Below are 27844 nucleotides of genomic sequence, written 5' to 3'. Positions count from 1 at the left end.
TCTTACTGGCCAAGCTATGCCCCCGAACCTGAAGTGACATTATAGGTTAAAGAACGATGATTTGAAAGGCTACCTTGAATGATTGCCAGTGGTTAGACTTATTGCATGCATCCTCCCATCACATTTTGTTGGTTTCCTGGCTCTGTCTTTATCATAATGAATATAAAAATACTAGGCAGGCCAGAACGTTACTTAAGCAAACTCGGTTCGAATCAAAATGTTTCCTTTCCATAGACTGGCTTAATACTACCTAAGTCGAACATTCTCCATTTTGACTACGAATGTTGGCAAATGTTTATTTGATGGACCATTAGAATAAGAAAAGTGAAATCAGGGCACCATGATGACTCGACTTGAAGTGTCCTTCAAGAGGGAAACTGGAGCTATTATGTACAGTTGAGATAATTGTGGAGTAAAGAGATCGAGGGCAAAGACGTGGAGGTTAAATTGAGTTGTATTACAGTTGGAAATTTGCTGTTTGGAAATGTAATTGTGTGATTATCTTTTGCTATCATTATTTAGAAAACTAGCCAGTTGCTAAAATAATTACGTTCCGAAACATTTAACTTCTATCTGCCTCTTCAGTTGGAAAATGTTCTTTACAGAGTCCTCCTATATAAATTACATTTCATTCAGCTGTTGCCAGGGCTCTGCATCCGGAAAGCATTTGTGCCGGTAATGGGCTTTATTAGAAATATGCAAATTCTGTCAATCGTCGTTCTTCCTTTAGAGAAGCTGCCTCTGAGCGCAACCATACTGGTCATGAGCGTGGGGATAGCTAGCGAATGTGTACAGCTCCACTGCCCCTAGCGCATCCCACCTCTTTCTGTAACCCCCCTTTGGTTTTAATAGTTTTTTTTTATCTGCATATATTTAGCGCTTGTTATTTCACATGAAAGAGCTAGTATGTTGGAAGATTAAAAGTTGACCCTGTGGTGCAAAACTAAAGACTCCAAAAAGCAGTTAGTGATCTGTTGCAAAAAGATAGTGGCATCAGTTTACTGTAAGTCAGATTTTTTAAATTGTATTCAGAATGTGCATAAAAATGCAGAGATGTTCATTTTTTTCTGCAGTGGCTCATAAAACCATTCAAAATATAAACGTCTCCATAGTTATCTCCTTTTTGCTCATCAATGTTCATTTTTTTTTAAACAGATCGGAATATCATTTGTATTGCTTAAACTGTAGCTGCAATGATTCACTGTGATCTGCCTTTCACTTTGCCTGCTGGGTTTTGCAGCAGGAATTATGTAATCAAAACTCAACTGTAATAACTTATTGCAGTTGAGCAGCCATGTAATTTCTTTATTACAGGTAGCTAGAGATGCCACAACTTAACACAAATAAAGAAATCAGAGAAAGGCTTCTGTTCAGTGTTTGCAGACTTTCATGTATTACACAACAAAGCAAAAGAAAAACTGAACCCCTTACTCATTGCTTACTAAGTTACAACCACAATCAAGTAAGTTAAAAATGGAATCTCTACATGTACCTGTTTACTGAGATTTTACTAACAGCGGTGTAAACCCCTGTTTTACTTCTGTATGCTTTAGCTGAAATGTGCACCATCTACATGGTAAATACCATGGGTCTTACAATTCACTCAGAGAATAATGGTTTGATTTCTGAAACTGATCTACACAACCTTTTAATGATTCAAAACAATTCAACATGAGAAATGTGTTGGTAGTGGTCTGAGTATTGATATAATCATGCAACAATAGGGTACTTATCCTTTTTTTCCTTTTTATTCCTTACACCAATGTCTGAATTATATCACCTACATGTTTGCCTATATAATAAGTTTGGGCTCTTTTACAAAAAGATGCTAAGGGTACCCCACGAAAAACTACTTTGTAAAAAGGAAATTTAAAAGGAGCCAGGAATTCACAGGTTATTTTCCAACTAGCACACTATGGCAAAGGTATTTTCCTTTATGTTTTTAAATTATTTACAGTCCTGGGCAACTGTCAATAAGCTACTACTTAATTTGGAAGAAATAGATTTCCACCCAGGTTTGGAAAGGAAGAAAGAACCCATAACGTCTTTATACTCTGGTATCTCAATTATTCTTGCAAGAGGGGTCATAAGGCCTTCTCTCAAATTGATTGAAAACCATCTATGTCCATGCCATGCATCCATTTATGAATCAGCTGCATCAACCATAAGCAGTCCTGATCAGTGCTTTAAATGGAAAAATAGAAGTGCAGGTACTCTGTAATAGAGTACCTGCTTGTTTCTGAGAAGTGCCGGTACTCTCCAATTAAAAGTATTACGTTTTTTTTTAGATATGCCGGTACTCTCCCTCTCAAAATAAAAAAGTGCCGGTACTCAGTACCGGAGAGTACCGGCCCATTTAAAGCACTGGTCCTGATCCCATCTGTACATTGAAAGATTAAACAGATTCTCATTATTTTACTGTCACCACAGGATCCAAAAGAACCAACAAGAAGATTCAAACCAGCCATGGAGAAAAATGTGCACCCACTCTTAAAAAGGGGGGTTTTACAGTCATGAAAACTGGCATCATTCTAACAATCTTCTTTTCCACATAATACCTGCAAGTTTGATAACAGATATCTATTTCCAGGGTTCTGGTGACCTGAGGGGATCGCAGACTGTACAAGTAAAGCAACTCCCCAATCCACAGAAATAAAACACTCAGCATTCACAACAGGCCTGCTGCGAATCAAGCCAACAGGAACCTAAGGTCTTTTGGAGAGATCTTCTACAGTATTGTCAGGCTAAAGACAACACTTTCTGAACAGGAAATCTAAAGGTGTTATTCTGATGCCTGACCCAAGAGTAGCACCAACACACAATTACAACAGCCAAAAGGAACCACCTTTCGGCTGCACCATTAAAACACAGTCAGGCTCAAATTTAAATCAACCGAAGAAATGAGCCAACTGGTCCCACTAAAAGGGCATCCAACATTGGTCTGATTGTTATGCTTTTTGTCTTATAGGTATTCTCCTTTTAGCTTACACTTATGAATCATTTAAAAATGACTGCGTTTGGTGAATATGAAATGCAAATTTGTTTTATGCCACATTTTCTTTGCAATATGATATTCAGGTCTACTCAAATATATTTACAGTATTCAATCTGAGCTTGCTATTTTGCTCTATTAAATAGTGAATATAGTTCATTTGAAAGCTGATGATTATATTTCTAGTTTCTAGTCCAAGCAAGGTAGTCCTGGGGGCCAGCTGTAGGCAAAATCTTTAGTCCATCATGGGCAGTAGGTGACCTCTCCTTTCAACTGTCCATAATTCTCTCAAGGTCAAGGACTATGCTTTCTGTTTCTCCCTTGGGTTGGGGTTTATAACTGTGGGTGGAAAGTTCTAGATGCCAGACCAATCCTAGGATGACACATCATTCTCCCATCCCTGGCCCAAACATTCTGGACAGCATTCTTAGATAATCCAATATGGCTGGACCCTTCTTCCCCTCAGCAGCGCTCCTGTGCTTATCCAGAGGTGGGGCTATGATAATGGACAAACCCACTGTGGTCACTCCATTCCAGTTCTGGGCAAGCTCCCCCGTACACTGGGCTTAGAGCCAAGCTGGCTCACAGGAAAATAGAGGGGGCAGGTCTAGAAGTCAGTTGCTTCTATCTTTGACAGAAGGGCCCTTTGAAGATAATCAAGTTACTGGGCATAACCCCAAACCATCCTGCCAATGAGGGAATTTCCTGTCCCACACCCAGGGCTATTTTTCTACTGTCTATGAGCTATACATATCTCAATGAAGGGGAGTGAACCAGCTGTCAGGGGGGAGGTGAATGCTTGCAGGCTTTAGGCAGAGAATGGAAACTTTTTAAAAGTGATGTTTGCTTAAAAGGTAGACAAAACTTAATTTCACCATTAAATTGGATCATAGATTAGTATTAAAATGAGTCCCTGAATTATTTTTCTAACTACTACCAATCCAAATTTAGTATTTGCTAAATCGACAAAGTATCCCAATGTTTTCCAAAGGAGGCAGCCAGCCTTGCTAAAGTGAAAATAGGTTTTGGGGATATTTCACTGTAAGGATGTGTTCAACACTGATTTCTACACATTCTACATTGAATTATCATGCAATGCACTGTGTCTTTATTGACAAAAGGGCCTACAAAGGGTGACTTAATAATATTGAAAGGGAAGATTTAGGTCTGTCAAAAGGGTTTATTTTGACAAGTTGAATTTGCAATTTAAAACTGCCACAGCCATGTAACCTGTTTGCAGGTACCAGACTGCGCACAATGATAGTCTCTCACATGCAGCCTGCACATTTCGCATAAATGTGTCTACACATGTAACAGGCACAGTGTTCCTTAACACAGCTGCACCACACACACTGTATCTTTAAAATGTGGACACTGACGGTAAACATTTGCAGTCCAATTATCATGGTTGCACCGTGAGTGATACTCAGGAAGAGTGACTCACCCACAATAAAGGTAAAAAACCAAGTGAAAAAAAGCAAAATTCCTGGCAAACTAAATGGACAAAATCCTTTTGCAACAGTGTGGTTGAAAGATGCAAAATAAATAGCTCCTTTTCATAGCAGTTTACTACTGACCACCATTTTAAGAATCTGAAACCCTGCATGTGTTTCGAGACCTAACCATGAACACTGTTAGAATATGAAATGCTTATAATGAATAACATTTATATGTGGGTTGAAGACCACAAATCAGGCCAGCAACAGAGTTCATTGGAAAACATGAATCTTCTCGGGTTCAGTGAAATTATTACTAGTGCATACATCTGTTCATGCAATCAACCCAGTATTTATGGATAATGTTGTACAGCATCCATTTTAGGACATTCTCATTCCTCACTCCGCAACTCTGCTTCTCATCCCTATTACTCATCCATCATCACTACATCTCATCCAGCATCCCCACTTTCCTTCCTATCATCCCTGCTTCTTATCCCCACTTCTCATCTGTCATCCCTATTTCTCATCTATAATCCCTGCTTCTCACCCATCATCCTTACTTCTCATTTATAATCCCTGCTAGTCATTCTTCATACCTTATTCATACCAATACATTTTCACTCTTGTGGTAACAGCATATTGGTCTAGCCACTGGAGAAAACATTGCACACTGTACAGTTTCCTTCAGGCTATATAGCATTTCATTTTATTTAGGTGCTTTCTATTCACACAGGCCTGTGAAGAATGTTCTGATGGTTTGGAAAAGATAAGATTCTTGACTCGGGCCATATATCAATAACTGCAGACAATGGTATGTAGGTCACCAGAAACCTTGCATGGGTGCAAGTTAATTTTGTAATAGAGAAAATGTTTAAAATCAACTCTCAGAGACAAAGTAATACAGATCAGAGCAAACCTTTTCTAATCTGATTCTTACTTTAGCTGTGAGAGATGTGTATTTTCTTTCCTTGCAGATTTCTAGACTGGGCTTAGGTTGTGTAGGAAACCAGGAAGAGCAAGGCCTGAACAGAGTTGTTACATATGAAAAGGTTTTCATATATCCCTGTCCCCAAGTGTTGATTTATGGCCTGGAGGGAAGGGGGGCTTGTCTTCCCCAACCCCTCAGAGCTTTCCACAGATGCCTGTGTGAAAAGCACTTACTTAAATAAAATTAAATGATATGCAGCCATGGATTCACTGGAAGCAAGGACCAATTGTATTTCCTGTCCTCAACCAGCATGTGCAATGAAAATACTGTTCTTTTCAGTGGCTAGACCAATAGAATGCATCCCTTGCTCTTAACACTGATTGGTTATTGTCAACCAATCAGAGGGAAAGGGTGTTTCACGACATTGAAAGTGTGTTGGTATGACTGAGAGATAAGGAATGAGAAGTAGGGATGATGGATGAGGAGTAGGGGTGACGGATGAGAAGTAGGGATGATAAATTAGAAGTAGGGGTGAAACGTAGGGGTGATGGATGAGAAGTAGGGATGAGAAGTAGGGACAATTGATGAGACGTACGGGTGAGAAGTAGGGATGATGGATGAGAATTAGTTATGAGTAGTAGGGGTGATGGATGAGAAGTAGGAAGGAGAAGTAAGGATGGAGTGAGAAGTAGGGATTATGGCTGAAAATTAGGGATGATGGAAGAGAAGTGGGGATGCTGAATGTGAAATAGGAATGACGAATGAGAAGTGGGGATGATAGATGAGAAGTAGGGATGAGAAGCAGGGATGATGGATGGGAGTTGGAATGATAAATGAGAGGTAAGAAAGATGGATGACAAGTAGGAATGAGAAGCAGGGATGAAAAGTAGGGATAATGGATGAGAAGTAGGGATGAAAAGTAGGGGTGATGAATGAGATGGGATTATAGGTGAGAAGTAGGAATTAGAAGCAGGGATGAGAAGTAGGAATGGTAGAAGAATAGAAGGAAAGATGGATGAGAAGTAAGGATGAGAGGTAAGGATGATAGATGAGAAGTAGGGATGATGGATGAGAAGTAAGGATGGGAAACAGGGAAAAGGGATTAAAAGTACAGATGAATAATGAGTAGTAGTGATGAGAAGCAGAAATGATGGATGAGAGATAGGGATGATGGAAGAGAAGTAGGGAGGATGGATGAGAAGTAAGGATGGGAAGCAGGGAAGAGTGATTAGTAGTACAGATAAATGATTAGAAGTAGGGATGAAAAGCAGAAATGAGGGTTGAGAAATAGGGATGATGGAAGAGAAGTATGGATGAGGATGAGAATTAGGAATAGGACATTAGAAGAAGGGATGATAGAAGAGAAGTAGAGATAGTAGATGAGAAGATGATGGATGAGAAATATGAATGAGAAGTTAGTGTTAGACTAGTCAGTGTAAAGGGTGGTCTACCCCCAAACCTTTTACCTGTGTTGCTTCTCTTTTGCTGATCTATTGTTGTTGACTTTATGGACCCCGGGCACTTTACCACTGCGTTGATTTTCCGCACCCAGCGATGTTGCGTTGAAATCCGGTTGCACAGTGTCAAGAAACCGCGCTACATGGGGTCTTGCGTCGTTAACAGCAGCCACCGCGGGTTTTGCGTGTCGTTTCTCCAGTCGCATTGCATCGATCTCCCAGCATCTTATTTCTCCTGCTCAAGTTCTGAGTCAGGATGGCTACCCAGGACCTAAATGCGTACACAACAAAGTAGGAGCAGAGCTTCTGGCAATGTTGGCACAGGGACTCTACCTTGATCCTTTTTTTTTTATTTAATTATTGCCTGTGCAAAGACGCTACTATAGAACAGTGTTTCAGAATAGCACATGGACATTCTATTATGCTTGAACTCCAGCACTACAGCTAATGCACTTAAGCCTTAATTAGGAATAATACTTCTTGCAATGATTATTAAGTTAGGAATTTGTTTAAATTTAAGAAGTACCTTTGAGTTCAACAAAGACCCAACGTTAAGGCCCTCATTACATCCCTGGCGGCCGATGGCCGCCAACATACCGTGTCCGGGCAGATATCCGCTACGGGTATTATGTCCCACACTTAGAAATCCTCCACAATACAGGCACTCACAAACATTCGCCACACCAAAGGTCAGTGATAAATTGTCGGTACCAAAACCCACACCGTTACGCCAACAGGAATACGCCCACACTACCACGACCCACGAATCAACGCGGCGGTCATTCAACCGCGGTAAACCATTGGCGGTACACACCTGCGCTCAAAATACACACACACTTACAAAACCACACCACATTGGACAATTCAAAATACACATACACACACCAAACTCACACACCCAATCCAATATGAAACACACACCCACATTACCCACAACCCCTTACAACGAAAAAGTTTGAAGAAGCAGAGAGAGAGAGAAAAGCAAAGACAACAGGAGCATCCAGAGGCACACAACACCATCACTCATACACCATCCACGCACAAAACACGACACACCCCAAAACATCACCCCACACATCACCTCACACATCACTCACACCACATCATGGCACCTCAAAGACACCCCAGGTTTTCTGAGGAGGAGCTCAGGGTCATGGTGGAGGAAATCATCCTGGCAGAGCCACAGCTATTCGGATCACAGGTTCAGCAGACCTCCATTTCTAGGAAGATGGAACTATGGCGGAGAATTGTCGACAGGGTCAACGCAGTGGGACAGCACCCCAGAACATGGGATGACATCAGGAAGAGGTGGAACGACCTATGGGGGAAGGTACATTCCATGGTATCCAGACATCAGGTGGCCGTACAGAGGACTGGAAGTGGACCCCCACCTCCTCCCCCACAACTAACAACATGGGAGGAGCAAGTCTTGGCGATCATGCATCCTGAGGGCCTCGCAGGATTAGCAGGAGGACTGGACTCTAGTAAGGCAAATCTACACTACTATATCCCCCACCCTTAACACTGAAGAGAGGTGGTTGATGCTTAGCGATGCACATCTGTTACCAAGAACGAACACAGTATTATGTCATCAACAAGTCTTGTGGCGGGTGCCAGCCTGGTGCAAGAAACCCAACCACCAAGGGTTCCGAGGTGCACACAAACAAAGGTGGATATAAAAAAACACCTATGTCATGAGCTGTAAGTTACAAAATCTAAGAAGAAAGCAACCAGGGCACTCCAAATAAATGAGTCCAAAGTCGGGTGACTTAGTATGCAGTGTTTAATCCTCAGTGTTAGGTAGTTGAATCATAAATCAAAGATGTTTAAGTCCACATCTGAAAAAAGTAAATGTCAGGTTGCAATAACAGTCTGCCTCCTCAGAATGAGCAGGCAAAGATGAGAACCAAAAGAGCCAACACGTGTTTCGTCCTTTCAGACTTTTTCAAGGCTCTAGAAAAACTTTTAGAGAAGAGTAACTGACGGTGTTCAGTTTTATATCCACATGATGAAATAAACTCAAGTGAGGAGAGGTAAACCAAATAATTTTTTATTTTTAAAAGAATCCAAGGTAGTGGATCCGCGTTCCTTCCAAGTCAAGGCCAGGTATTCTTTACGCGTAATAACTTCAAAACCTCAAGAAGCATGACCCCAAGTCTGGGACATGTATACAAAAAAAGAGGTCTAAATAGACCCTGCCTGTACTTCCCCGGAGACTCCGGGAAGTAAATGAAAGACGGCGTATGTACTTGCCACGCAGCGTCTGATAGCGCTGACGTGTTTCCTTAGCTAAGGCTAAGGAAACACGGCAGCGCTATCAGACGCTGCGTGGCAAGTACATACGCCGTCTTCTTCTTTGGTTTACCTCTCCTCACTTGAATTTATTTCATCATGTGGATATAAAACTGAACACCGTCAGTTACTCTTCTCTAAAAGTTTTTCTAGAGCCTTGAAAAAGTCCGAGAGGACGAAACACGTGTTGGCTGTTTTGGTTCTCATCTTTGCCTGCTCATTCTGAGGAGGCAGACTGTTATTGCAACCTGACATTTACTTTTTTCAGATGTGGACTTAAACATCTTTGATTTATGATTCAACTACCTAACACTGAGGATTAAACACTGCATACTAAGATATGGACTTTGGACTCATTTATTTGGAGTGCCCTGGTTGCTTTCTTCTTAGATATCCCCCACCCTACCTGCATACCGTCACTAACTCCTACCCCTACCCTCACACCCATCACTCCACCACTCCACCACTCCACCACTCCACCACTCCACCACCTCACATATACCCCACTATCACAACCCACCCATCCCAATACCAAGCCCTGCATGCAACAACAATGCATGGACACTCATCACCAAAGCATGTCCAAGGAGAGACTCACCCAGGGCACACAATAACCACTCACTCAAGGGCTAAGGTGATATTGCAAGCACAGTAGTTGAGGGAAACACACCCATTGCACAAGATGGCACACACAGATACAATAACAATGCATTTCCACCCCAACAGGACCCCTACACAATGTCACCGGACAGGAGGTGCCAGCCATATCTAGTCCCCCCACAGAAGAGGCCCATAGTGACGACAGCAGCTCTGCACACCTGAATCAAGATGGCCAGCCCAGCACATCAGGGACCTCTGGACAGTCGGTTCCCCTTCCACAGTCCCAAACCACCACAGAACCTCCCCCCTCAGGAAACACCACCACAGCACCCACCCAGCCGGCCCATGCCACTGTCCCCAGGACACCTCAATCAGCAGTGTGTCCACCACTACAGGACCCCAGGCAACCCCAAAAACACAGGACAATCAGGGACCTGGGGTCAGTGGCAAAGGGCACACGGTTCAGGGGACAGAGGCACAGGATAACAGGGAAGATGGGGGGGCTGCTGTGTGACAGGGGGAGAACAGGCCCAGGGAACGGACCCTCCACGAGGCACTATCAAACATCATGGAAGCATACCACCATTCCCAGGAGACCATGGGCACGGTACTGGCCAAGTTTCAGGAGACCCAGCGGCTGCAGGAGGGACAATACCTGGGGATCAGGGAGGACTTGAAGTCCATTTACACCACCCTGGTCACCATTGCAAGGGTGCTGGAAGACATGGCCAACACCATGAGGGAGACAGTGGCATACCACCGGGCTCTTGACACCAGCCAAAATGATGAACTGCCTGCCACGTCTGCCGGCGGTAGTGGACAGGAGGTCCTGCCACAGGACCAACAGGCCACTAGCACCCCACCCCCTGCAGAAGGAGAACCACCCCACAAACGGTCCCTGCGATCCAGGCAGAAGACAGAGAACATTGCCAAGACCCCCACCAGGAAATAAGACTCTCCTGATAGTCACCCTTCTGTCCCACTCTGTCACCCTGTCCACCATGAACTGCCATTGCTCCCCTTCCTATGCCCCCTTGGACAATGCACCTGTGATACAAATAGAATGGACTCTATCCTGGACATTCCTCCACCATCACCCAAGCCCCTTCCACATAACCCTATACACATTAGCCCACAAATAAACACCCTTGAATCACAAACCAATCTGGAGTCAGTCTGTACTTTCATAAATGTATAATTACAACTTCTTCTACAAATATCAATGTAAATGTTCATTTGCACATACCAATGTATTACAGTTGTTGGGCAGCAGTAAACATAGCAGAAGGCAGAATGAGGTACCAAGATCTGTGAAATGGAAAGACAAAGTGAACTGTCAGGATCCATACACAGAGGTTAAGAGGCTGACTTATACAATATCCTACAGTAGTCAGGTATGAGATGAGCAGTGCCTGATGATGTTGTTTCGATTGTCAATATCTTCTTCCTCTGCCTCCTCTTCCTCTATGTCCACAGGCTTCACAGCTGCCACAATACCATCATCAGGACCATCCTCCTGCAGAAAAGGCAGCTGGTGTCGCAAAGCCAGGTTGTGCAACATGCAGCATGCCAAGATTATCTGGCACACCTTCTTCGGAGTGTAGTATAGGGAGCCACCTGTTAGATGGAGGTGCCGGAATCTGGCCTTCAGGAGGCAAAAAGTCCGCTCAATAATACGCCTAGTTCACCCATGTGCCTCATTGTAGTGTTCCTCTGCCCTTGTCCTGGCATTCCTCACTGGGGTCAGTAGCCATGAGAGGCTGGGGTAACCAGAGTCACCTGCAAATGTTGAGGGAAATCTGTTAGACACACACTAACCCTTAGGGACTACCGCATACCCAGACACCTATTCATACTGTGTGGGGACCTTGGGCTCACATATTAGCCACACACGGTACCTCTGGAGTTGGCCCATCACATAAGGGATGCTGCTATTTGTAGAAAAGTACCATCTTGCCTGGCATGCTACCCCCATATTTCACTGTATATATGTTGTTTTAGTTGTATGTGTCACTGGGACCCTGCCAGCCAGGGCCCCAGTGCTCATAAGTGTGCCCTGTATGTGTTGCCTGTGTTATGACTAACTTTCTCACTGAGGCTCTGCTATCCAGAACCTCAGTGGTTATGCTCTCTCATTTCTTTCCAAATTGTCACTAACAGGCTAGTGACTAATTTCACCAATTTACATTGGCATACTGGAACACCCTTATAATTCCCTAGTATATGGTACTGAGGTACCCAGGGTATTGGGGTTCCAGGAGATCCCTATGGGCTGCAGCATTTCTTTTGCCACCCATAGGGAGCTCTGACAATTCTTACACAGGCCTGCCCTTGCAGCCTGAGTGAAATAACGTCCACGTTATTTCACAGCCATTTACCACTGCACTTAAGTAACTTATAAGTCACCTATATGTCTAACCTTTACCTGGTAAAGGTTGGGTGCTAAGTTACTTAGTGTGTGGGCACCCTGGCACTAGCCAAGGTGCTCCCACATTGTTCACGGCAAATTCCCCGGACTTTGTGAGTGTGGGGACACCATTACACGCGTGCACTATACATATGTCACGACATATGTATAGCGTCACAATGGTAACTCCGAACATGGCCATGTAACATGTCTAAGATCATGGAATTGTCACCCCAATGCCATTCTGGCATTGGGGAGACAATTCCATGATCCCCCGAGTCTCTAGCTCAGACCCGGGTACTGCCAAACTACCTTTCCCGGGGTTTCACTGCAGCTGCTGCTGCTGCCAACCCCTCACAGGTTTCTGCCCTCCTGGGGTCCAGCCAGGCTTGCCCCAGGAAGGCAGAACAAAGGACTTCCTCTTTGGAAAAAGGTGTCAGGGCTGGGGAGGAGTAGCCTCCCCCAGCCTCTGGAAATGCTTTGATGGGCACAGATGGGGCCCATCTCTGCATAAGCCAGTCTACACCGGTTCAGGGATCCCCCAGCCCTGCTCTGGCGCAAAACTGGACCAAGGAAAGGGGAGTGACCACTCCCCTGACCTGCACCTCCCCTGGGAGGTGCCCAAAGCTCCTCCAGTGTGCTCCAGTCCTCTGCCATCTTGGAAACAGAGGTGCTGCTGGCACACTGCACTGCTCTGAGTGGCCAGTGCCAGCAGGTGACGCCAGAGACTCCTTCTGATAGGCTCCTCCAGGTGTTGTTAGCCTATCCTCTCTCCTAAGTAGCCAAACCTCCTTTTCTGGCTATTTAGGGTCTCTGCTTTGGGGAATTCTGTAGATAACGAATGCAAGAGCTCATCAGAGTTCCTCTGCATCTCTCTCTTCACCTTCTGCCAAGGAATCGACTGCTGACCGCGCTGGAAGCCTGCAAAACTGTAACAAAGTAACAAAGAAGAGTACTGCGACCTTGTAACGCTGATCCTGCCGCCTTCTCGACTGTTTTCCTGGTCGTGCATGCTGTGGGGGTAGTCTGCCTCCTCTCTGCACTAGAAGCTCCGAAGAAATCTCCCGTGGGTCGACGGAATCTTCCCCCTGCAACCGCAGGCACCAAAGAACTGCATCACTGGTCCTCTGGGTCTCCTCTCAGCACGACGAGCGAGGTCCCTTGAACTCAGCAACTCTGTCCAAGTGACTCCCACAGTCCAGTGACTCTTCAGTCCAAGTTTGGTGGAGGTAAGTCCTTGCCTCCCCACGCTAGACTGCAGTGCCTGGGTCCCCGGCACTCTAACCTGCAGTGCACGACCTCCGGCGTCGTGGGGCCTTCCTTTGTGACTTCGGGTGAGCTCCGGTTCACTCCACTTTGTAGTGCCTGTTCCAGCACTTCTGTGGGTGCTGCTTGCTTCTGAGAGGGCTCCTTGTCTTGCTGGGCGCCCCCTCTGTCCCCTCACGCAATTGGCGACATCCTGGTCCCTCCTGGGCCACAGTAGCATCCAAAAACCCTAACCGCAACCCTTGCAGCTAGCAAGGCTTGTTTGTTGTCTTTCTGCACAGAAACACCTCTGCACGACTCTTCACGACGTGGGACATCCATCCTCCAAAGGGGAAGTTTCTAGCCCTTGTCGTTCTTGCAGAATCCACAGCTTCTACCATCCAGTGGCAGCTTCTTTGCACCCACAGCTGGCATTTCCTGGGCATCTGCCCACTCCTGACTTGATCGTGACTTTTGGACTTGGTCCCCTTGTTCCACAGGTACTCTCGTCTGGAAATCCATCGTTGTTGCATTGCTGGTGTTGGTCTTTCTTGCAGAATTCCCCTATCATGACTTCTGTGCTCTCTGGGGAACTTAGGTGCACTTTGCACCCACTTTTCAGGGTCTTGGGGCGGGCTATTTTTCTAACCCTCACTGTTTCCTTACAGTCCCAGCAACCCTCTACAAGGGCACATAGGTTTGGGGTCCATTCATGGTTCGCATTCCACTTCTAGAGTATATGGTTTGTGTTGCCCCTATCCATATGTGCCCCCATTGCATTCTATTGTGACTATACATTGTTTGCACTGTTTTCTATTGCTATTACTGCATATTTTGGTATTGTGTACATATATCTTGTGTATATTTGCTATCCTCATATTGAGGGTACTCACTGAGATACTTTTGTCATATTGTCATAAAAATAAAGTACCTTTATTTTTAGTATATCAGTGTATTGTGTTCTCTTATGATATTGTGCATATGACACTAGTGGTACTGTAGGAGCTTCACTCGTTTCCTAGTTCAGCCTTAGCTGCTCTGCTAAGCTACCTTTTCTATCAGCCTAAGCTGCTAGACACCCCTCTACACTAATAAGGGATACCTGGACCTGGTGCAAGGTGTAAGTACCCCTTGGTACCCACTACAAGCCAGGCCAGCCTCCTACGTTGGTTGTGCAGCGGTCGGATAAGTACTTGCAACTACATACCACTTTGTCATATTATACTTTTCATAAAAGAAAAATATACAAAACAAGTTCAGTGTATGTACACCTAACCAAAAAGTTTTGCTTTTCTTCTCTTACTCTTCTTGCTAAGTGCTGAAAAGTACCTCTAAACTTTCAAAAAGTTCTTAAAAAGTTTAAAACGTTTTTTTCTGTTCCTTAAAAAGTTCTGAAAACTTTTTCTTTCTTTTTCTGTCCCTTAAACCTTTTCTATAATGTCTGGTACAGGTCAAACTGTTGACCTGGCTAAACTTGCTTATGATCACCTTAGCTGGAAAGGAGCAAGGAGTCTCTGCATTGAAAGAGGTTTAGGGGTAGGGAAGAATCCCTCTAGAGAACTGTTAGTTAATATGCTCATTGAACAAGATAAGACCTTAGTTGGCACTTCTGGTGAGAGATTAGCTGATGGTTCCCACTCTGATTCTGGGGCACCCCTTGTAAAGGAGTTAGAAGGGAACCTTCCCAACCTGCCCATTAGCAGACCACCTAGCAGGGTTGGTACTGATGTGAGTTCTCATCATAGTATAGAGGTAACTCCTTTAGGCCAGGTTGTTAGAGTGCCATCTGTTAGGGACAGGTCTCCCTCTGTTCATTCTCACCATTCTTCTGTGCCAAGGCATGCCCAACCCACCCTCCCTGAAGACAGAGTGTTAGAAAGGGAGCTCAATAGATTGAGAGTGGAAGAATCCAGGCTGAAGCTCAAGAAGCAACAGCTGGATTTAGATAGACAAGCATTTGACTTAGAAAAAGGAAGACAGAGGTTGGGGTTGGACCCCATGGTGGCAGCAGCAGTATTACAGATAGTAATCCTGTAAAAGAGCATGATTCTAGGAATCTGCACAAGATAGTTCCCCCTTACAAGGAGGGGGATGACATTTACAAGTGGTTTGCTGCACTTGAGAGGGCTTGTAATGTACATGTGGTCCCTCAAAGGCAGTGGGCTGCTATCCTATGGCTATCTTTCAGTGGAAAGGGTAGGGATAGGCTCTTTACTGTTAAGGAAAGTGATGCCAATGATTTTAAAGTTCTTAAGAATGCACTCCTTGATGGTTATGGCTTAACCACTGAACAGTACAGGATCAAGTTCAGAGAAACCAAAAAGGAGTCTTCACAAGACTGGGTAGACTTTGTTGACCATTCAGTGAAGGCCTTGGAGGGGTGGTTACATGGCAGTAAAGTTTCTGACTATGAAAGCCTGTATAACTTAATCCTGAGAGAGCATATTCTTAATAATTGTGTGTCTGATTTGTTACACCAGTACCTGGTAGACTCTGATCTGACCTCTACCCAAGAATTGGGAAAGAAGGCAGACAAATGGGTCAGAACAAGGGTGAACAGAAAGGTTCATACAGGGGGTGACAAGGATGGCAAGAAGAAGGATGGTAAGTCTTCTGACAAGGGTGGGGACAAATCTAAAAATGAGTCTTCATCAGGCCCACAAAAACACTCTGGTGGGGGGGGGGGGCAAACGCTCTTCAAATCAAAACAAAGAAAATAAACCATGGTGCTATTTCTGTAAAATAAAAGGCCATTGGACAACTGATCCCAGTTGTCCAAAGAAAAGCACCAAGCCTCCTACCACTACAACCCCTGCTGCTATACCTAGTGCCCCTGGTAATAGCAGTGGTGGTGGGAGCAAACCTACTAATAGCCAATCCAAGGGAGTAGCTGGGCTCACTTTTGGTAACTTAGTTGGGGTTGGTCTTGTTAGGGAGACCACAGAGGCTGTGTTAGTCTCTGAATGTGCCATTGATTTGGCCACCTTGGTTGCTTGTCCCCTTAATATGGATAAGTACAAGCAACTTCCCCTAATGAATGGTGTTGAGGTTGAGGCCTACAGGGACACAGGTGCCAGTGTTACCATGGTAATAGAGAAACTGGTCCACCCTGAACAACACCTACTTGGTCACCAGTACCAAGTGACTGATACTCATAACAACACTCTTAGCCACCCCATGGCTGTTGTGAATCTCAACTGGGGGGGGGGGGGGTTACTGGTCCAAAGAAAGTTGTGGTTGCCTCAGATTTACCTGTAGACTGTCTACTAGGGAACGATTTAGAGACATCAGCTTGGGCGTAAGTGGAGTTGGAGGCTCATGCAGCAATGCTGGCCATTCCAGGGCATATTTTTGCTTTAACCAGGGATCAGGCCAAAAAGCAAAAAGGACAGAGTGACTTGGATCCTGGAAGAATGGACCAAGTGCTCCCTAAAGCTAGGGTTAGTAAAGGTAAAACACTACCTACTATCCCTCCCTCTACAGTGGATTCAACTTCTGAGGAAGAAGAATTTCCACCCTGTGCAGAACCTACACCAGAGGAGCTGGAAGCAGACACTGCTGAGCTTTTGGGTGAAGGGGGGCCTGCCAGGGAGGAGCTGAGTGTGGCACAGCATACCTGTCCCACAGTAGAGGGTCTAAGACAGCAAGCTGTCAAACAAGCAAATGGGGATGTCAGTGACTCTCACAGAGTTTACTGGGAGGACAACCTTTTGTATACTGAAGCAAGGGATCCAAAACCTGGAGCTGCCAGGAGATTGGTGATTCCTCAGGAATACAGAAAGTTCCTCCTAACTCTAGCCCACGACATTCCCTTAGCTGGACATTTGGGGCAAATGGAAACTTGGGACAGGCTTGTCCCCTTGTTTCATTGGCCTAGAATGTCAGAGGACACAAAGGAATTTTGTAAGTCCTATGAAACCTGTCAAGCCAGTGGCAAGACAGGTGACACTCCAAAGGCACCCATTATTCCACTACCTGTGGTTGGGGTTCCCTTTGAAAGGGTAGGGGTTGACATAGTTGGCCCCCTTGACCCTCCTACTGCTTCAGGCAATAGGTTCATCTTGGTGGTAGTGGACCATGCCACCAGATATCCTGAAGCAATTCCTCTAAGGACCACTACAGCTCCTGCAGTGGCAAAAGCCCTCCTGGGAATCTTTTCCAGGGTGGGCTTCCCAAAAGAGGTGGTATCAGACAGGGGAAGCAATTTCATGTCTGCTTACTTAAAGGCCATGTGGAAGGAATGTGGTGTGACATACAAGTTCACTACACGCTATCATCCACAAACAAATGGACTGGTTGAGAGGTTTAATAAAACTCTCAAAGGAATGATAATGGGACTCCCTGAAAAACTCCGCAGGAGATGGGATGTCCTGTTACCTTGCCTCTTTTTTGCTTACAGGGAGGTACCCCAAAAAGGAGTGGGCTTCAGCCCCTTTGAACTCCTATTTGGACACCCTGTGAGAGGTCCTCTAACATTTGTAAAGGAGGGTTGGGAACAACCTTTAAAAGCTCCTAAGCAAGACATAGTGGACTATGTACTTGGCCTACGATGTAGGATGGCTGAGTTCATGAAAAAGGCCAGTAAAAACCTTCAGGCCAGCCAAGAGCTCCAAAAGCAATGGCATGACCAGAAGGCTGTTCTGATTCAGTACCAACCAGGGCAGAAAGTGTGGGTCTTGGAGCCTGTGGACCCAAGAGCACTCCAAGATAAATGGAGTGGACCCCACATTATTGTTGAGAAAAAGGGTGAAGTCACCTACTTAGTTGACTTAGGCACTGCCAGGAGTCCCCTTAGGGTGCTCCATGTCAATCGCCTGAAACCCTACTATGACAGAGCTGATCTCACCCTGCTCATGGCAACAGATGACGGACAGGAAGAAGAGAGTGACTCTCTCCCTGATCTCTTCTCTTCCACAGAACAAGATGCTCTAGTGGAAGGTGTCGTTTTGGCAGATTGTCTTACTGCTGAGCAGAAAGACCACTGCATAAATCTCCTGGGTCAGTTTTCGGAACTCTTTTCTACTGTGCCAGGCACCACTTCTTGGTGTGAGCACACTATAGATACTGGAGACAGCTTGCCTATCAAAAGTAAGATCTATAGGCAGCCTGACCATGTCAGGGACTGCATAATACAAGAGGTTCAGAAAATGCTTGAACTGGGAGTGGTTGAGCACTCTGAAAGTCCATGGGACTTTCCTGTGGTACTTGTACCAAAACCTCATTCCAAAGATGGAAAGAAGGAAATGAGATTTTGTGTTGACTACAGAGGTCTCAACCAGGTAACTAAAACTGATGCTCACCCTATACCCAGGGCAGATGAGCTAATAGATACACTGGCATCTGCAAAGTATCTAAGCACCTTTGATTTGACTGCAGGGTATTGGCAGATCAAGTTATCAGAGGATGCAAAAGCAAAAACTGCATTTTCAACCATTGGAGGGCACTGCCAATTCACAGTAATGCCTTTTGGGTTGAAAAATGCACCTGCCACTTTTCAGAGGTTGGTGAATACAGTCCTGCAAGGTCTGGAGGCTTTTAGATGATATAGCTGTCTTTAGCTCCACCTGGGATGATCACCTGGTCCACCTGTGGAAAGTTTTGGAGGCCCTGCAAAAGGCAGGCCTCACTATCAAGGCTTCAAAGTGCCAGATAGGGCAGGGGAAAGTGGTTTATCTGGGACACCTGGTAGGTGGAGAACAGATTGCACCACTTCAGGGGAAAATCCAAACTATTATAGATTGGGTTCCTCTACAACTCAGACCCATGTGTGAGCCTTCTTAGGCCTCACTGGGTATTACAGGAGGTTCATAAAGAACTATGGCTCCATTGCAGCCCCTCTTAATGACCTCACATCTAAGAAAATGCCTAAAAAGGTATTGTGGACAGCTAGCTGTCAGAAAGCTTTTGATGAGCTGAAGCAGGTCATGTGCTCTGCACCTGTCCTGAAAAGCCCCTGTTACTCCAAAGAATTCATAGTACAAACTGATGTATCTGAATTAGGGGTAGGGGCAGTCTTATCACAACTTAATTCTGAGGGCCAGGATCAACCTGTTGCTTTTATCAGCAGGAGGTTGACCCCTAGAGAAAAGCATTGGTCTGCCATAGAGAGGGAGGCCTTTGCTGTGGTCTGGGCACTGAAGAAGTTGAGGCCATACCTGTTTGGCACTCACTTCATTGTTCAGACAGACCACAAACCTCTACTTTGGCTAAAACAAATGAAAGGTGAAAACCCTAAATTGTTGAGGTGGTCCATATCCCTACAGGGAATGGACTATACAGTGGAACATAGACCTGGGAGTACCCACTCCAATGCAGATGGACTCTCCAGATATTTCCACTTAGACAATGAAGACTCATCAGGTCATGGCTAGTCTTATTGTCCTTCGTTTGGGGGGGGGGGGGTTGTGTAGGAAAGTACCATCTTGCCTGGCATGTTACCCCCATATTTCATTGTACATATGTTGTTTTAGTTGTATGTGTCACTGGGACCCTGCCAGCCAGGGCCCCAGTGCTCACAAGTGTGCCCTGTATGTGTTACCTGTGTTATGACTAACTGTCTCACTGAGGCTCTGCTATCCAGAACCTCATTGGTTATGCTCTCTCATTTCTTTCCAAATTGTCACTAACAGGCTAGTGACCAATTTCACCAATTTACATTGGCATACTGGAACGCCCTTATAATTCCCTAGTATATGGTACTGAGGTACCCAGGGTATTGGGGTTCCAAGAGATCCCTATGGGCTGCAGCATTTCTTTTGCCACCCATAGGGAGCTCTGACAATTCTTACACAGGCCTGCCCTTGCAGCCTGAGTGAAATAACGTCCACGTTATTTCACAGCCATTTACCACTGCACTTAAGTAACTTATAAGTCACCTATATATCTACCCTTTACCTGGTAAAGGTTGGGTGCTAAGTTACTTAGTGTGAGCCATCTCTCAACCAGCACTAGCCATGGTGCTCCCACATTGTTCACGGCAAATTCCCCGGACTTTGTGAGTGCGGGGACACCATTATACGCGTGCACTATACATATGTCACGACATATGTATAGCGTCACAATGGTAACTCCGAACATGGCCATGTAACATGTCTAAGATCATGGAATTGTCACCCCAATGCCATTCTGGCATTGGGGAGACAATTCCATGATCCCCCGAGTCTCTAGTACTGCCAAACTACCTTTCCCGGGGTTTCACTGCAGCTGCTGCTGCTGCCAACCCCTCAGACAGGTTTCTGCCCTCCTGGGGTCCAGCCAGGCTTGGCCCAGGAAGGCAGAACAAAAGACTTTCTCAGAGAGAGGGTGTTACACCCTCTCCCTTTGGAAAAAGGTGTCAGGGCTGGGGAGGAGTAGCCTCCCCCAGCCTCTGGAAATGCTTTGATGGGCACAGATGGTGCCCATCTCTGCATAAGCCAGTCTACACCGGTTCAGGGATCCCCCAGCCCTGCTCTGGCGTGAAACTGGACAAAGGAAAGGGGAGTGACCACTCCCCTGACCTGCACCTCCCCTGGGAGGTGCCCAGAGCTCCTCCAGTGTGCTCCAGACCTCTGCCATCTTGGAAACAGAGGTGCTGCTGGCACACTGGACTGCTCTGAGTGGCCAGTGCCAGCAGGTGACGTCAGAGACTCCTTCTGATAGGCTCCTCCAGGTGTTGCTAGCCTATCCTCTCTCCTAAGTAGCCAAACCTCCTTTTCTGGCTATTTAGGGTCTCTGCTTTGGGGAACTCTGTAGATAACGAATGCAAGAGCTCATCAGAGTTCCTCTGCATCTCTCTCTTCACCTTTTGCCAAGCAATCGATTGCTGACTGCGCTGGAAGCCTGCAAAACTGCAACAAAGTAGCAAATACGACTACTGCGACCTTGTAACGCTGATCCTGCCGCCTTCTCAACTGTTTTCCTGGTGGTGCATGCTGTGGGGGTAGTCTGCCTCCTCTCTGCACTAGAAGCTCCGAAGAAATCTCCCGTGGGTCGACGGAATCTTCCCCCTGCAACCGCAGGCACCAAAGAACTGCATCACTGGTCCTCTGGGTCTCCTCTCAGCACAATGAGCGAGGTCCCTTGAACTCAGCAACTCTGTCCAAGTGACTCCCACAGTCCAGTGACTCTTCAGTCCAAGTTTGGTGGAGGTAAGTCCTTGCCTCCCCAAGCTAGACTGCATTGCTGGGAACCGCATGTTTGCAGCTACTCCGGCTCCTGTGCACTCTTCCAGGATTTCCTTTGTGCACAGCCAAGCCTGGGTCCCCGGCACTCTAACCTGCAGTGCACAACCTCCTGAGTTGTCCTCCGGCGTCGTGGGACCTTCCTTTGTGACTTCGGGTGAGCTCCGGTTCACTCCACTTCGTAGTGCCTGTTCTGGCATTTCTGCTGGAGCTTCTTGCTTCTGAGAGGGCTCTTTGTCTTGCTGAGCGCCCCCTCTGTCCCCTCACGCAATTGGCGACATCCTGGTCCCTCCTGGGCCACAGCAGTATCCAAAAACCCTAACCGCGACCCTTGCAGCTAGCAAGGTTTGTTTGTGGTCTTTCTGCACGGAAACACCTCTGCACGACTCTTCACGACGTGGGACATCTATCCTCCAAAGGGGAAGTTTCTAGCCCTTGTCGTTCTTGCAGAATCCACAGCTTCTACCATCCGGTGGCAGCTTCTTTGCACCCACAGCTGGTATTTCCTGGGCATCTGCCCACTCCCGACTTGATCGTGACTTTTGGACTTGGTCCCCTTGTTCCACAGGTACTCTCGTCTGGAAATCCATCGTTGTTGCATTGCTGGTGTTGGTCTTTCTTGCAGAATTCCCCTATCACTACTTCTGTGCTCTCTGGGGAACTTAGGTGCACTTTGCACCCACAATCCGGGTCTTGGGGTGGGCTATTTTTCTAACCTTCACTGTTTCCTTACAGTCCCAGCGACCCTCTACAAGGGCACATAGGTTTGGGGTCCATTCGTGGTTCGCATTCCACTTCTAGAGTATATGGTTTGTGTTGCCCCTATCCCTATGTGCCCCCATTGCATTCTATTGTGACTATACATTGTTTGCACTGTTTTCTATTGTTATTACTGCATATTTTGGTATTGCGTACATATATCTTGTGTATATTTGCTATCCTCATACTGAGGGTACTCACTGAGATACTTTTGGCATATTGTCATAAAAATAAAGTACCTTTATTTTTTGTATATCTGTGTACTGTGTTCTCTTATGATATTGTGTATATGACACTAGTGGTACTGTAGGAGCTTCACTCGTCTCCTAGTTCAGCCTAAGCTGCTCTGCTAAGCTACCTTTTCTATCAGCCTAAGCTGCTAGACACCCCTCTACACTAATAAGGGATACCTGGACCTGGTGCAAGGTGTAAGTACCCCTTGGTACCCACTACAAGCCAGGCCAGCCTCCTACACTATTCCTCAAAATCTAAGTGTCATGCACAGAGCCAGGATACTTGGCATTCACATGGGAGATGTACTGGTCCCCCAAACACACCCATCTGCACATTCATAGAATGGTAGCTTTTTCAATTTCTGTACACCTGTTCATTTCTGCGGGGGGGACAACTGCCACATTGTGTACCATCAATGGCACCAATTATGTTGGGGATATGTCCCAGGGCATAGAAGTCAGCTTTCACTGTGGGCAAATCCTCCGCCTGGGGGAATACGATGTACCTGCGCATGCGTTTCAGCAGGACAGACAACGCTCTGGTCAACACGTTGGAGAACATTGGCTGAGACATCCCTGATGCCATGGCCACTGTAGTTTGAAAGGAGCCACTTGCCAGGAAATGGAGCACTGACAGGACCTGCACTAGAGGGGGTATTCCTGTGGGATGACGGACAGCTGACATCAGGTCATGCTCCAATTGGGCACACAGTTCTTGGATTGTGGCAAGATCAAGTCTGTAGGCGATAATGATGTGTCTGTCTTCCATTGTCGACAGGTCCACCAGGGGTCTGTACACCGGAGGATGACGCCATCTCATCATCTGCCCCAGCGGATGTGCCCTATGGAGGAGAATGGTGAGCAGAGGGTCATGTACCACATCGGTTGCACAAGTGTTTTTTGCTGAAATGTGAGTAAATCCGTGTGTGGTGTTGTCTGTCCGTATTTCTGCATAAATGTGCTGTGACGCAGTTAGGTGCCATGCCATGTGCCACCTTGAAATGGCGGCTGCCTGACCTGTAAGGAGGGACAAGGGGAAATGAGGTAACTGCGCTGGCGTTGTGCAGCATCGCAGTAGGCGGTTGAAGACAGCCTCGCAATTCAGCATTGGTTCTCATTGGGCCCTATGGGTTCAAGGAGCCAATGACGATGTACACCGGCGGTGACAGTACGCACCGCCGCGGACGTGACCGCCATTTTCTATCTGTTCACTCACTTGATACCTGACCTTCAAAAGGAGAGGACCTACGCTGCAAGTGCTGCTGTGACCTGTGTCTGGAAGCGACAATGGCTCGAGTGTCTGGGAAAAGGGCCCCTGCCTTCACTTCGGAGGAGTTGGATAGACTAGTGGATGGGGTCGTCCCCCAGTACACGCTACTCTACAGTCCTCTAGACAAACAGGAGAGTACAATGTGAGCATGATTCATGGGCCATGAATGCATGGAGTGGTGTGGGTGAAAGATACATGTGGGGGTGGGGGCTGAGGCCTGCATGTGAGGATGGTGAGTGCATATGTGTGACGGTATGGGTGGGAACTGGTGGGCAATGAGAATGACGAACCGGACGGGAGAGTAATTTCCTTTCATCCTATACCTTTCCTCCAGGTCAGCGCCCACCAGAAGAAGGGTATTTGGTGTGCCATCGCCAAGGAAGTGCGGACCCTGGGGGCCAATCATAGACAGAGCATCCACTGCCGCAAGAGATGGGAGGACCTGCGCCGCTGGAGCAAGAAGACGGCGGAAGCCCAGCTGGGGATGGCCTCCCAAAGTGGAAGGGGTGCCCATCGCACTATGACCACCCTGATGTTCTGGATCCTGGCGGTGGCCTATCCGGAGTTGGATGGGCGCTTGAGGGCATCACAGCAGCCACAAGGGGGTGAGTGCAGTCTCATTCAGCTGACTCTGCACGCTTTACAAAGTGTCTGGGTGGGGGATGTGGGCTGCGGGTTCCCCTAGGCCAGGGTGAACTTGGTAGGGTAGGTCCCTTGTTAGGCAGGCTCTGAGGCACTCCAACCCCAATAGTGGTAGTGGGCATCTACAACTAGTCAGGCTCCTGTGGGTTCCAGGTGTGCAGCAAATGGTGTTAGGCATAGTCCCCTATGGGCAGGTGATTTTACTACTAACTGCTAGTGCATGGCATTGTGAATGGGGCTGCTCCCTGTGTGTTGTGTCCGCCAATGGTAGTGGTGTTGCTGGCATTGACCATGTGTCTCCTCTGTCTTCACCCCCCTTCTTGTTTTGTCACCCTGTCCTTGTGTGCATTAGCTTCATCTGGCAGAGGAGCAGAGGCACCGGAGACGGAGGGAGCTGCATTCCACATGGCCCAAGAGGGTGAATCCACCTAAGGTGAGGGCACCAGTGGGACAGAGGGCGAGGGGAGCTCCACGACGGGGACAGGAGGGGACACCAGCGACTCCTCCTCTGATGGGAGCTCCCTTGCAGTGGCCGGCACCTCTGTGCCCACCGCAACTACAGGTACAGCCCCCGCCCCCGCCCCCCCCTACCAGCACCACCCTCCCAGCAGCCCCTCAGAGTGTTTCCCGTGCCCGCTCACCCAGGAGGGTGGGCATCTCCTTCGCCCCAGGCACCTCAGACCCTGCCCAGTCAGCCCTGCTGCCCTCAGTGAGGAGGCTACTGACCTCCTGGGATCCCTCACTGTGGGGCAGTCAACCATTTTGAATGCCATCCAGGGTGTCGAGAGGCATTTGCAGCAAACAAATGCATACCTGGAGGGCATTCATTCTTGCGTTGCGGCCCAACAGAGAGCATTTCAGGCTCTGGCCTCAGCACTGATGGCAGCCATTGTCCCTGTGTCCAGCCTCCCCTCTCCAATTTCCACTAACCCCACCCAATCCCCTCTACCTCAGCCTATCCCAAGCACACCATCAGACTAGCATGCACACACATCAACACACCAAAGTGGCTCAGGCAAACATCAGCACCACACAATCCACAGGCACTCACACAAGCACCATACCCATGCAGACACACCAACATCCACTGTCTCCACTGTGTCCCCTTCCTACATGTCCTCCACCTCCCTCCCTGTCTCATCTCCACTCACACCTGCATGCACTACATCATCAGCCACTACCTCCATCACCAGCACGCCCATCACTACACGCTGCTCACGTGCAATCACCACCCCCACTACCATTCACACGTCCCCTGTGTCATCTCCCAGTGTGTCTGTGAGCCCTCCTCCCAAAGTACACAAACGCAGGCACACACCCACTCTACAGCCATCCACCTCACAACAGCCTCCAGCCCATGCACCTTCACCCAAACTCAGCAGACGTACACCTCCTACAACCACTACCTCTTCCTCCACTCCCCGTCCCAGTGTGTCCAAAAAATGTACCTAGCTAACCTGGAGCTCTTCCCTGCACCTCCCCTGTCCTTCTCCTAGGGCCAGAATGTCTAGATACGCTCTGGTACCTGCTACTCCAGTACGGTCAACGGGGGCACCGGTCAGAGCTGCCAGTGTGCCACCGATGGAAAAGAAGGGTCACCCTATATAACCACCTGCAAAGCTCAAAAAGGGACAAGCTTCAAGCAGGGGACAGTCACATCACCCACCCAGCAAGGCCTCGCACAAACACAGAGTGGACAGTGCCAAGGTCCCTGCAGCAGCTGTCAAGATGGGGAAGGGCCACAAGCCAAAGGGCACATCACCTCTGGGCACAATTTCACCTGGGGATGGGCTGGTGACCACCAAATCATCAGGGATGGCAGCCACATGCACCCCAGTCACCACCGCCACTCCGACCGCCACCTGCACTGCCACCTGCACTGCCACCTGTACCGCCACTGCCACCTGCACCGCTGCTGCCACAACGTCAGTCTGCAGCATCCTCCCCAAGGATCAGCCATCCGAGGCTGTCAGAGACAGTATGGTGTCTCCATCCACCCCAACAGTCAATTGCACCACGACCTGCACTGGCAGCATCTCCGCCGCAGCCACTTACGCCTGCACCACCACCAGCACCACCACGTGCACAGCCGATGCCACTCTGTCAGACATCAGCCCCATCCCCAGTGTGCAGCCATCAGAGTCTGGAGGTGACGTCCTGTACCCTGGACACGCCACTTGAGACACCACCTCCAGCACTGACATGAACCAGCAATTGGCAGCCTAAGTCGCTGCAGGATGGAGTGTGGGTCTGCCTCCACGGAGTATCATGCTACCTGTTCCGGGTACATCGCGTGGCTGTGACACACAGGTGAGACGAAGTCAGCATGCCACACCCCAGGAACAGCATAACTGGGCACAAAGCCCTCTCCAGAACCAGTGGAGAAAAGCATTGACTAACACAGTCCTTGGCAGGATGAAGCACTCTGTGCACAAAGCCCCCTCCAGAACCAGTGGAGAACAGCATCCATTAACATAGTCCTTGGCAGGATGAAGCACTCTGGGCACAAAGCCCCCTCCAGAACCAGTGGAGAAAAACATCCACTAACACAGTCCTTGGCAGGATGAAGCACTCTGGGCACAAAGCCCCCTCCAGAACCAGTGGAGAAAAACATCCACTAACACAGTCCTTGGCAGGATGCAGCACTCTGGGCACAAAGCCCCCTCCAGAACCAGTGGAGAAAAGCATCCACTAACCCAGTCCTTGGCAGGATGAAGCACTCTGGGCACAAAGCCCCCTCCTAAACCAGTGGAAGATGCCACTGACTTGAGAGACTGTGGCTTTGCACTCCCCATGACCAAGCAGTGGGCAAACCACCCACTTGAGAGACTGTGGCTTTGCACTTCCCAGGACCAAGCAGTGGGCAAACCACCCACTTGAGAGACTGTGGCTTTGCGCTCCCCAGGACCAAGCAGTGGGCAAACCACCCACTTGGAGGACTGTGGCGTTGCACTTCCCAGGAACAAGCAGTGGGCAAACCACCCACTTGAGAGACTGTGGCATTGCACTCCCCAGGACCAAGCAGTGGGCAAACCACCCACTTGAGAGACTTGAGAGACTGTGGCTTTGCACTCCCCAGGACCAAGCAGTGGGCATGGAGCCCCCTCGAGGAGCAGTGGTGTCGTACCATCATCATCCGGCTGAGGTGCCGCCCTCCCCTTCTCCCTGAGGTGCCTGTTTTTTTTACATGATGCCCCTGCAGTGTTCTCTCCGTTTTGAGACAGGTGTCATTTGTGGGCTTTGCCCATGCTTTTTGGGACCACTGGTCCACGGACATTTAATGGGACAGTGGACGGAGTTGTATACTTGCTGTAAATATTTGTGTATACTGATTATTTACTGTTCTCTTGGGCTATCTGATTGTTCAGATATTACACTAGTTACACTCATTTTGTTTGGTCCTTGCGTTCTTCCAGGGGGT

The sequence above is a fragment of the Pleurodeles waltl genome, chromosome 11, assembly GCF_031143425.1.
Source record: "Pleurodeles waltl isolate 20211129_DDA chromosome 11, aPleWal1.hap1.20221129, whole genome shotgun sequence".
NCBI classification, from domain to species: Eukaryota; Metazoa; Chordata; class Amphibia; order Caudata; family Salamandridae; genus Pleurodeles; species Pleurodeles waltl.
Note: the sequence above shows the minus strand (reverse complement) of the source record.